Source organism: Cupressus sempervirens, chromosome 9 (assembly GCF_028749045.1).
Source record: "Cupressus sempervirens isolate cs-2001-9-10 chromosome 9, ASM2874904v1, whole genome shotgun sequence".
Lineage (NCBI taxonomy): Eukaryota > Viridiplantae > Streptophyta > Pinopsida > Cupressales > Cupressaceae > Cupressus > Cupressus sempervirens.
In genome coordinates, this window is record NC_143126.1 from 704,623,004 (window position 1) to 704,635,588 (window position 12,585).

The following is a 12,585-nucleotide window of genomic DNA, read 5'->3' on the forward strand; positions in this document are numbered from 1 at the left end:
ATGATCATATGATAATCTAATCATTGCATAGTAACCATTTTATAGGAAATATGCATTTCAACATATTTATGTATTGTTACGAAGAGCATATGGTAATGTAATCAATCTTTTTAATGTTTCTTTAGAAAGTTGAAGCATTTCCATACTAAAAATATGGAATGAAGAAATTGCATTCCTTCTTTGAAACAAAGACACTAGTGCAAAGGAAAACAACAAAAATATTTAAAGAATGGATTTTGTTTTGGATGCAAGGGGCTTCATTTTTGTGTTCCTACCTCCTTTTTGGATAGCTAGTAACATTTATGTTATATTTTGGCAAACTTATCTCTCTGTATTCTCAAAAATTTAATTGTCCATCCTGATCATATTTGAGGAATCATATACTATGTTTATTGTCTAAGTTTTGATCCACCTTGGATTTTCTTCAATCTATGGTAATTCCTAACAATCTTGCTAAATCTCTTCATTGTGTTTGTGGTCATTTCTTTTTGGTATTGTTGAGTCTTTTGTATCGAATTGATAGACAAGGGAGTATTTATTGTGTTTTTCATACGGGAATGTCTTGTGAATCGAATTGATAGATAAGGGAGTATTGATTGTGTTTTTCATATGGGACCCTGGAAGAATTTTAATTAAAACTTTCTCTTACAATCATAATCCTTATGCAATTTTTCTTTTGTTAAAGCTTCTAGTATAAATGCCAATATACTCCATCCTATGGTCATGAATTCGGTGTTGCTCAATCCTATTCTAATCATATTTTCTCTTCAAGATAATCATAGTAGTTGAAAATACCTTTCAAAGGAATATCTTCTCTAATCGTCTCTTTAAAGGGTCCTACTTCCTTCTCATTAATGGGTGCATTTGTTGATTTTTCTGATTGAACATTGGAAGACTTAATTTTTACATTCATTTTATTGCAACCTATTGTGTATCCTTTGTCCTTAATCTACAATAGGCATCCCATATATTATGTCTCTTATTTAGCATCACATCTTGTTGGTACAATCAAGAGTTCATGTGTTTGGGATTGGGTTTTAACCTCAATCTTCTTTGGGTTGTTCGTTATCTTAATAAGTGAGGCTTTAGATCTCTCTTATTTATGTATTTTAGAGATCATGGTTTGATTTAGAAATGTGAGTTTCCTATGCATAAATTGACATTCAAAGCTAGTTGGAAATTGTGATTCGTGTATGCTACTTCCATGTTCATGCTTTGTTCTTCTTTCCATTAGAGTGGATTCTCCCATTCATTGTGTATCATATCTCTACAATTTATTTTCAGCTCTTGTTATAGCAGCAATGTTGATTAGCTATATTATTTTAGGAAACATGGGGCTCTAGTTTTCAATTAAACTATAAATATTTCTGATATGACACTAATAACTAACTGATCTGAAAAGTGGAGATGAGAATTTAGTACAATCGCATTAATAAATATAAATCTTTGACATAGAAAGATAGAAGATAAAAAGAGGGAAAGGATATCATGCACATTAATGAAAACGCTTGGAGATCAAACAATCTACTTTTATCCTTGGCAATAAACTTTTAATTCTCTCCAATATATGTTATCCTTAGCAATAAACTTTTATTTCTCATGCAAAGAGGAAGAGATTACATAAATTTTCAATAACAGTAACATTGACAATGGTGTTGATAAGTATAATGACCATGTTGTGTCGATACATCTAGGGCCTTGGCTCCCACTTCATCATTTTCTCTCTTTGCATCTTTCATTCTTTGTTTTACTCTACACTATCCATGCACCTATGGAGATTGAGATATTAGATCATTTTTAAATTTCCATTGATCTGTCTTGATATCATAATTTCTTAATGTTATTTATGAGTCTTTTTTTTTTACTGTAATGATAAAAAAAAATACCTTTATTATAAATGAAAATATATCTTACAACTTTTAATGCTATTTGACTTGGTATATTCTTAGAGGTCAATGTCCTATAAAAACAAAGCGAGTTATAAAGGAAAGAACAATAAATATAAGACAAGAATAATGTCTTCCAAATAGTTCAAGGATCTTTAAGGGAAATATAGTAGGAGATATAAAATGCATAGTTCTATTTGTGAAAGCTAGAGAAATGAACGGTTTGGTTGAGTTATGACAGCAGATTGAAGAAATAATAGTGAAATGATCATTATAGATAATATAAATCTAAGAATGTGTTTAGTCTATGAGAAATAGAAAAAGAATGGTTTGAAGAAATATGTCCTCTATACATGACATGCACTATCCCCATTATCTACTTGGAAATGTCAAAATGTTGAAGTAGATGATTACACCAGCCACCATTATTGTTTGGGAGCACATAGTGAGAAGGACACAAGTTGGTGGCATTTGCAATAGAATATATTATTCCACACTGATGTTATCCCACTTTGAAAATGCAAATACTCGATGTTTCATATTGCTTAATGTTCTAGGTAGCCATGTCTCCCAGTCTTACACAACTCTCATTGTATGGCAGAAGAAAAATAGTATACTAAAATCAAAAATAGAAATAGAGAAAAATAAAAAAATATCACTCCATAGTCTTTAAGAAAGAGTCTAAGAATTTGTTTGAAACAAAACAACAATTCTATCCTCAAATTTACAGACAAGAATTGCGAAAAGGAGGTAGATTTTCTGACATTTTTGGACAAATAACAAAACAACGTGAAATGTAAAATGCAACTATAACTTTATAAACAAGGTTGTAAATTAGATGTTTATCATCAGTGACAAAGAGCAACCCCTAAAACACTAGTCTTAGTATTAGAGAAGCAAACAAAATCCACTCAAAGCACCCAAATGCATTCTTTTTATCATGTCAAAACTAAATCCCCTCTTATTTACTTATCGATTGCAAAAGTCCTAGGGAAACCAAGATGGGGAAAACAAAAACAAAAATATGATAAATTTTCAATTAAGGATGAATATGCTAAATTTATGATAGATGACACCACAAAAAAAAATTAGATTCTAAAATCTTGATAGATGTAGAAGAGAGAATTGACTTGAATATCAATGTGGAGGCAAGTTGTAAGAAACAAACCTAATCATTAGCAAGAGTACTAACTAAAATTTGAGAATGGCCATTGATAATCTAAAAGCTAAAAAACCACTTCAAATCTCTTGTCAGTTCCAAATAAACTTACTCTAAAAACTAATCAATTATTAGTTAACCATTTGCACATTCATTGTTCATCCCTAAAACGTTTTTTGTCTTATAAGAAATGAGACATAATTAGATAGAAACGATATCAAGGAAATAAGAAAATTCATTGAGGCTTTAATTGACACTCTCAATAGAAAACTATACAAAGAAAAGAAGTGTTTTCCATAATTGAGAGCTAGCAAAGGTAATGTACATAAAGAAGATTTGAAGGGGCATATTTTGATGGAAAGAAAAGAAATGTTAGCAATAGGAATAAACTATATAAACATCTAAAACCACCAAAAACTAGGAAAACCCTAAATATCAAAGCATGGATGCTAGTTAAGTTAAACATTCCTACACAAGGTAAGTTAAACAATATCTCCAAATGACGCAAACCCTTTGCACAAATTCCATCGTGAAGTAAGATGATGATGAAGAGGAAAATGGGTGTAGTTTGCAAGTAAAAATTACAAAACTCAACCACGGTAATGAAACCATTTGATCTTGCATATTTTTCTTAGCAAAAAGGGGGGAAATTGTGAGGGAAGGAGGAGAATGTTGACTAAATACTGGAACTAGAATAGGTATGCAGTTGCAATATGGAAACACATTTCTCTGAGAGAGAGGTTAGGGAAAATAATGACTTCCAACTATTGCAGATAGAGGAAAGAAAATGAAATCAAGTTGTGTTAAAAGATAATAAGCCAGTAGGCCATATCTGTTGATCTGAAGCTGAAAATCAAACTAATGAAAGTGGAGAGCCTACTGGGTTTTGTCACAAATCTGAAATATAGCATAAGCTTCAAAGAAAAAAATGGTTTTCCCTACAATATTTATGTGTCTAGTAACATCTCATTATGATCTCTACTTTAGGCAGCAACATTGAAATGTCAATTTACATGTACTAAAGTGTCTTGCATGTAGAATGACAGATGTGACTAGAAAGGTCGCCTATGTAATTACCATAATAGTTGAAAGTGGAAAATAATAAAATTGCCAAAAAATCCCAAACAACCAATTAGGGAAAAGATATAAATGTGAAAAAATAAAGTTTAATAGAAAAAATTTCATTGAGCATAGGATAAAAGAGTTGTGGGCAAATTTCAAGGAGTGAATAAATAGGAGAATTTTGATTGAAAATTATAGGCAAGTGAGACTAATAACCAAATATTACTAATTTAGTAATTAATTATGCTAATGTGGGGTTCATGTGTATTACACCCTCACGTATTTAGTTTGCAACTTTCCAAATAGGTGTGTGGGGTGGTATATAACTTATGCCACCCCAACTAGGAAAAGCACTGAAAAAGTTGAAAAGGAAGTATAAGAAAGAGTAAGGGGGAGGGTAGAAAAACAATATATTTCTAATTTAAAAATATATCTCACCACTCACTTCAAGCAAGGTTTAATTGCAAAACAAGACAAAGCCACTATTTATAAGGAGTGACTAAAATATTGTGGACCAAAATGCATAAGCTAAGAAAGGAATTCATTTAATAGTTAAAGTCCATAAATATTAATATTGCAGCAAAATGAATAGTTCCAACAAAAAAACATCTTGGAATTGAAAAAATAAAGGTAAAGACAATTCAATTAGAAAATTAAAAGGCAAGAAATTTGGCAAGTATTGTTCTCATTACTATTAAAGGTATATATATATATATATATATATATATATATATATATATATATATATATATATATATAAAAGTTATGTTGTAATGTTTCCTTATTGAATTCTTTTTATGTAAAGAAATTTGAAATAAAATATTAGAATTGTATAATACATGTGATTAAAATATTGAATATTATGTTTAAGGAAGGTATGAATACTATATTTAAGATATGAATGTTTTCATAAGGAAGGTATGAAGGATATTTTATAAGGAACATATGGATATTTATTTTGTGAATGACCTTTACTTATATGCAAAGTAAATGTATAAAAATGGTGTACTAGGAAATGATTAATTGTCAAGATCAAGAGGGTCCTTTTGGGAAGAGAGTGGTCTTAATAACTTAAGTTCAAGAGTCACATTAGGAAGAAGTGATCTTAATATGGTTTTATGACCAGAATATTCTATAGATGTTAACATGTGCATATGTGACAAGGGCCCTGGATGGAGAATCTCTCTTCTAGGAAGGAACTTAGAGGGAGCACTTCATATAAGACAGAGAAGTAATCGGGGACCTAAGTGCCCTCAAGAGGGTTATCAATCCTGATATGAAAATTTCTTTAAGGTTGAGGTTAAATTAGAGAGTAGAATAGTATAGTTAGTTTGATTATTGTTTAATTTATAACATTTATTTTGCTGGAGTTCTTTGTCCCCAAACTAACCCTAATAGCATGGGGACATTACAAACCTTTTACAACCATGAAATCCAACTAATTGTAGTTCTTCCTATGATAAACACATACCTTGTTGTACTCATCATACTATTATTAACTCTTTCTATATTTGAATCAACTCATCATTGAATAGTGGAATGAAAACCTCCAAAATATAATGATTTTGTAATAGTATTTCTCAAATACCTGAGAAACCACTTTATTTCATTCCAATGCTCTTTTCCATTATTTTTTATATACCTTCTCACAAGTCCCAATGCACATGCAATGTTTCTAGCTTTGTACATGCCATGAAATAAATCAAATCGATAATTACTAAAAATTATAGAACCTTGGACATGTAGTACATATCCTCTTTTATCTTGGGACACATCTCTTAGTCAAATTAAAATGACTATACAAAGGTGTACTAACTATGTATTATCTCATACTAATATAATTTTCATGAGACAATATTGATGTGTGATTTTACCCGTCTCGAGTTATTTGCATACCAGGATTTTTTTGGTTGCACCCAGATCCTCCATCTTTTTCAATTTATGCTTAAGGTCATTTATATGTTCCATTTTACATCCAACAACAAGCATGTCATCAACATATGATAACAAGATAATATAGATATCATTGTGTAGTCTTGTAAAAATAAACACAATGACATATGTTGTAACCTTGTTCAGCCACAAAATTCTCAAATTTTGAATACCATTTCCAAGGTGCTTGTTTTAGGCCATACAAGTGTTTATTTAACCAACACATTAATGTTTCCTTAACTTTGAACTTGTATCCCAATGGTTTCTACATATAAATATCTCTTCTTCCAAATATCCATGGAAGCAAGTATGTTGTAGTCACAATGCTAAAGTAGTTTGAATTGAAGTCATCTTAATTAGAAGATAATATATTTCAACAAAATCAATACATTTTCTTTGTCTAAATTTTTTTACCACAAGTTGGGTCTTATATCATATATTGCCTTCATGTTCTTCCTTGAACTTGTAAATTGACTTGTACAGTGGTTCTCTTTTACCATCAAGAGATTCAACTAAGTGTTAACTTTGATCTTGTATCTAGATATTCCATTCCATCTTTTAATACTTTCTCCCTCTTCTTTCAAGTTTCAACATGCATTGCTTATGCATAAGTTTCTAGTATACCAAAATTAATTAATAATACATAATATAATGAGGGATAAAACTTTCAAGGAATTTACTTATCCCAGTAGATCTTCTTCCAACAGTTTGAGGTATATGTATTTATTTTAGTTGCTCAATATTTTGTGATGTTGATTGTAGTATATTTTCAAGTATCTCATGAAGCAATGTGTATTCTCTACTTTTTCTTTCCAATTTCTTTTCTTGCAACTAGATTTTGTGTGTGACCTTATAATTGAGTGTGACATCTCTAGTCCTAATGATTTTGTGATTTTCATAATTCCATAAACAATAACCAAAATCACCAACTCCATAACCAATAAAAGTACACTTCTTATATCTTTACTCAATCAAGGATGCATTATATCCCTGCATGGCTAATCAGGGATGTAGTATGCCTCTACTTGGGTCACCTTCTCAGGCTCTGTTCTAGGGTCAATATGAGGTGTTAATTTTGATGCCCAATCAGTTGGTGGGAGAAAGTTAATTACAAACCCTATATAAACACCCTTAATTGCTTCATTTCCAATGATAAGATGACAAGAAAGATCAAGAAAACACTCACATATTTCATGTGGACATTGCAATTTTTCATAGTACATTTGCAAGGTGGAAATAAAGAGGCTTGGAGACATCCTTTGAAGAAAAAGAGTTCTTCATCTGTCCTTCTATTCTATCATTCAAGTAGTCAAGATTTAATTATGGAGTAGCAACATGGATTATGAGTATGGCTTAAGAGTACTTTAGCCTTGGGGGCTTGGCATGTTTTCTCGGTTATCCTTAAATCTATGCATAGTTGCTTCATCATCATTCCATATCAATCTTCATGTTAGCATTTGGATCTAGATCTTGGCATTGCACACTTGAATCTCATACATGTGCATCACGCACTTTACTATTGATTTGACAACTATCTGTGGAGGTGGGAATCACCAAAATGGGGATTTAACTAATGCAAACCCCTACATAGAAACCCAAAACACCCCATTTTTTAATATCAATAGATCTCAGAAGATGGAACCAATTGCAGATTAAAATACCCTTTTCATAGATCTTTCAAGGCTCATGAATAGTTTTGTGTTTGGACATTATTGAGTAGGGATGCACTATGTCCCTGTCCAAGTCAACTATGTTTCCTTAAGTCGACCCTACAGCCTTAGGTTGACCATGCTCGAAGATGATGAGACTTCTATGTTTTATAGATTTTACAGTTTTAGGCCTATATCTAGAGTTCATCGATTGGAGTAGCACAATTAGTAGAAATTCTAATGCACTCCTTGATCATCCTTTTGAGGTAAGTACCTTATTTGCTTTTGTCAATTTAGTAATTTATATTTCATATTAATTATTTATCCTTTCTAATAGCTTTAGAGGTAATTTTCTTTCATACTTATTAGGATCTCAAGGGCTTGGACATTCTTTCGTCTATCTTAGCTTGTGTTAGTGCTCTTCTATCACTTGAGTTGCATTAACCTACTAAAATCTAATAACCATGGGAATTGTCTAAAAGGAGTCATTTTCCTTGACCTAATCCTCTTCAGGTGTAGAGATATGTAATATACTTAGGTTTAATCTTCACATTTCACCTGACACACCTAGATCTTGAGTGAATATATGCTTGAATCTTGAATGGAGAAGATGAATGGTTGTGGTTCTTCTTGCTTTCTTGTGAATTCCTTTACTTGACGAGTATGGGAGAGAGACAGTTGCATCGATGAGAGAGTATTAATTTAGGAGACTTGGAGATCTTGAATGGGATGTTTGCCTTAAAAACTTGAGCCCAAATCCTAAGTTAGCTTGATTGCACTTTCTCTTGAAATTGTCCATAATTTCTTGCACATAGATGGATAAAAAACATATCATTATGGATAACATGGATATCAAAATGAGATAAGTTGATCCTTTTTTATACTTTCGAGATTCAATATTGTTGGGTTGACCACAAATAATATTGAAAATGAAAAACCTTTGCATTGGGCCTAAAGCCACTTAAAATCAATCCGCAAGGGAAAGACTGATCTAGTTGCCCTTATCCAAGACAAGATCGATAGAAGTTGCCCTTCTCCCAACAAGATTAGTTTTTAAGAAGATCCAAGGCTTGGGAAGTGTGAAAAGCCTTGGGGAGAGAAAGTGAAAGATGCGAGAAATCAAGCATAAATACACTTAGATCTTGAAACGTCTAAAGTGAGGTCAAATAGGTTCTAGAGCTTCCAATTAAATGGGTACTAACTTTTTAGGATAGTACAAAATATGATGTAGAATAAGAGGTAAAACAATTTAAAAGAAAAACATAATAACACAAAGATTTGACATGGTTCACCCAATGTAGGCTACATCCACCAAAGAAAACTTTGTTCACTTATTTATATTATCCGATCAAGAGAATTTTATAATATGATATGATTTAAATTTACACAACTACTTATTTGTAAGTGTTTGAGATAGTTTACACAGGTCAATTTATACACCAAAACCCTAGCCAATTCTTTTACCAAATAGTTGGTACTATCGAAGGGTGTCTACCTCCTGCACTCCCCCATTAATTAATTTGTGGGGAAATCATGGCTAACAAAGTCACCAAAATTGAAGCTCAACAACATGATCAGTCACAACATCTCGACATATTGTGTCATTTATGAGTGGCTTTGACCTAGGCTATCTAATATTATTTCATATTTTTAATCTCTTATATATTAGGGACATGAGAGACATTGTAATATATTATAAGAGTCGAAATAGTTTTTGAGCTATCTTTGGATCTTTATTGGCAATACTCTTGTGAAAAACTTTCTCTACAAGGATATTGTAATTTGTTACTAATTTTTGAATAATATTTTGGATGGCTTTTGAGGTGTGGTTTTTTTTTCTTCGAAAGTTTTTTCCTTATGTAAATTATAGTGTTATGGTATGCATCTTATTGATGTTTATTGTGTTAAGCTTCTATAACTGTTGTTAAGATCTATAAAAAAAAACATTATTTTCCTTCAAAGATTAGCGGAGAAATTGTTTTGCTACCTAATTTCCTTACACAAACCACTACTTATTAGTAATCACCTCCAATGTCATCAACAAAATATGAGCAATGGCAATGGCAATTTCAAGGATTCAACTCATTGGAAATTGATTTCTCTCCACAACTACACATTCAACTTTTTCATCTTTTGATAATACTTGTTGAAAGGAAAGAATGAAAATAGAGAAGGAATACATCAAAATAATTAAACTCTATAGTTTGAGTTAGTTTTACTTTTTCTATTGAAAAATGTTACTTAAGGAATATTATTTCATATCAATGTGTTTGTATTATTATTTTGAAATTGATATACCAAGTACAACAAGATCAAATTGGCATTGAAATGCAAAATATGGAATCAGATCCAACCAATGTTGAATTTGTTAAGATTATTTTAATCCAAAACCATAGATGGAACCTAACTATTTAGTTTGTCTACTCGTAAGTATTTTTTCTCAAACTATCAATGTGTTGATAAATGGAAAGCAATATGATATCCATATTGATGTTGTAGCCTTCTATCATTTTCCAAAGAATCTATTTTAGAAAATGGGGAATAGTTGACTCAAAAACCTACATTATAACCTATGTTGCCCAAAATAATAAATATGTGTGACAAGCATAGCCATCATCAACTGATTAAAGTGGAAGAACAAAGATTCAAGTGTGAATTCTTTGCTATGAAGAAAATGTATGTTATTGTACTACTTGAAGGCAATTATGGGTGTACCAAAAAAATTATTATGTTTACTCTTAATGGTGAAAATATTAGTATTCCAATATTAGTATATCTTTCTAAAAGGTATCCAATTAGACTCTTCCCCGACTTAAAGAAACATTAATCCAAACGATATGTTTAGATGATCCTCAAAAATCTTGGGGAAGATTTTACCAAATATTGAGATTAGGAAATATTAAATGTGCAAAAATGATTCCTAGCGGCCCAAGCCATTCAAATATGGAATTAGATCCAACCAATGTTGAATTTGTTAAGATTATTTTAATCCAAAACCATAGATGGAACCTAACTATTTAGTTTGTCTACTCGTAAGTATTTTTTCCCAAACTATCAATGTGTTGATAAATGGAAAGCAATATGACATCCATATTGATGTTGTAGCCTTCTATCATTTTCCAAAGAATCTATTTTAGAAAATGGGGAATAGTTGACTCAAAAACCTACTTTATAACCTATGTTGCCCAAAATAATATATCTATGTGACAAGCATAGCCATCGTCAACCGATTAAAGTGGAAGACCAAAGATTCAAATGTGAATTCTTTGCTATGAAGAAAATATATGTTATTGTACTACTTGGAGACAACTATGGGTGTACCCAAAAAAAATTATGTTTACTCTTAATGGTGAAAAGATTAGTATTCCAATATCAGTCTATCTTTCCAAAAAGTATCCAAATAGACTCTTCCGCAACTTAAAGAAATACTAATCCAAACGATATGTTTAGATGATCATCAAAATATTGGGGAAAGATTTACCAAATATTGAGATTAGGAAATATTAAATGTGTCAAAAATGATTCCTAGCAGCCCAAGCCATTCAATGATATTTATTTTTATTTTAAATTTGCATTTCTTTTTATTCAATAAAAAATAAAATAAAAGATCTGAAGAAAGGGAAGTACATTAAACATTTCCAATTAATTTTAATTGTTACACTATCACAGTAAATAAAGAATCTTAGAAAAGAAAAAGAAAAAGGAGAACATGGTCATAAACTATAGAACATTAAATGTAATTACACTTCTTTTTCTATATTTAATTTTAGAAAAATCATAGTTTTAAAAAAAATGTCATTAACACAAAGCTATTTTGTCAATTTAATTTATTAGGACTCTACCAAATCAAATTCAATGAAGCAAATCAATACAATTCAATGCTACATTTGGTTAATTGTAATGAATTGGAATGTCTTTCAAACTAATAAATGTTCAATCATATTTGCAAGAGAGGATTGACAAGATATTTTATGGTTGTAGAGACTTTCCATGTGTTACAAAGTTGATATTTTAGTTTTCAAAATGAATATGATGAGCATAAGTCTCATTTTTTACTATTGCTAGGTTGACAATAAGTTCTAATATTGTTTTTAACCTTTTCTAAAATGTTGATTCATGTCTACACTCTTGTAAAAAAAATTAAATGATTTTTAATGGTTCAAAACTTGAAGTTCATCCTTTGCACCAAAGAAAAAATCCTTCAATTTTAGCGTCCTTTGAATATAAAGTAGTTGTGCACATTCTTGATAATAGTAAACTATGTATATAGTTTTTATTCAAGTATGTGTTTTGACCAAAATAATAATTGTAACTATTTACCTTCAAAGCTTGAAGCTCATCCTTTGCACTAAAGAAAAAATCCTTCAATTTTAGCATCCTCTCAATATAAAGTAGTTGTGCACATTCTTGATAATAGTAAACTATGCATATAATTTTTATTCAAGTGAGCATTTTGACCAAAATAATAATCGTAACTATTTACAAAGAATAAACCCCAATGAACTGATGTTCAAAGTACTGAGGTCAAACCTTTTCATTGAAAGGTACAAACTCTCCCTATTGTACATGTTACTTCTGATAAATCATTCTACTTACATATGCTTTTATCTATACATGGGTAGTACACTTGTTTTGGAGGGGCCAAAATACACTTGTTTTAATTTACTTTTATTTTGGCTATGGAGGGGCCAAAATACACTTGTTTTAATATGCTTTTACCTGGATAACAATGAATTTATTATACAATATGTCACTGTAGTCTTTCCAAAAGAAATCGGAAAGTGGATTTTTTTGGAAAGAAATCTATGGATTAAATCAAGTTGCCTCAATTTGCACATGTGCTGCATAAATAAGGTAGGGAAGAAAACGGTAATGAGTAAATACGGAAACTTGCAGA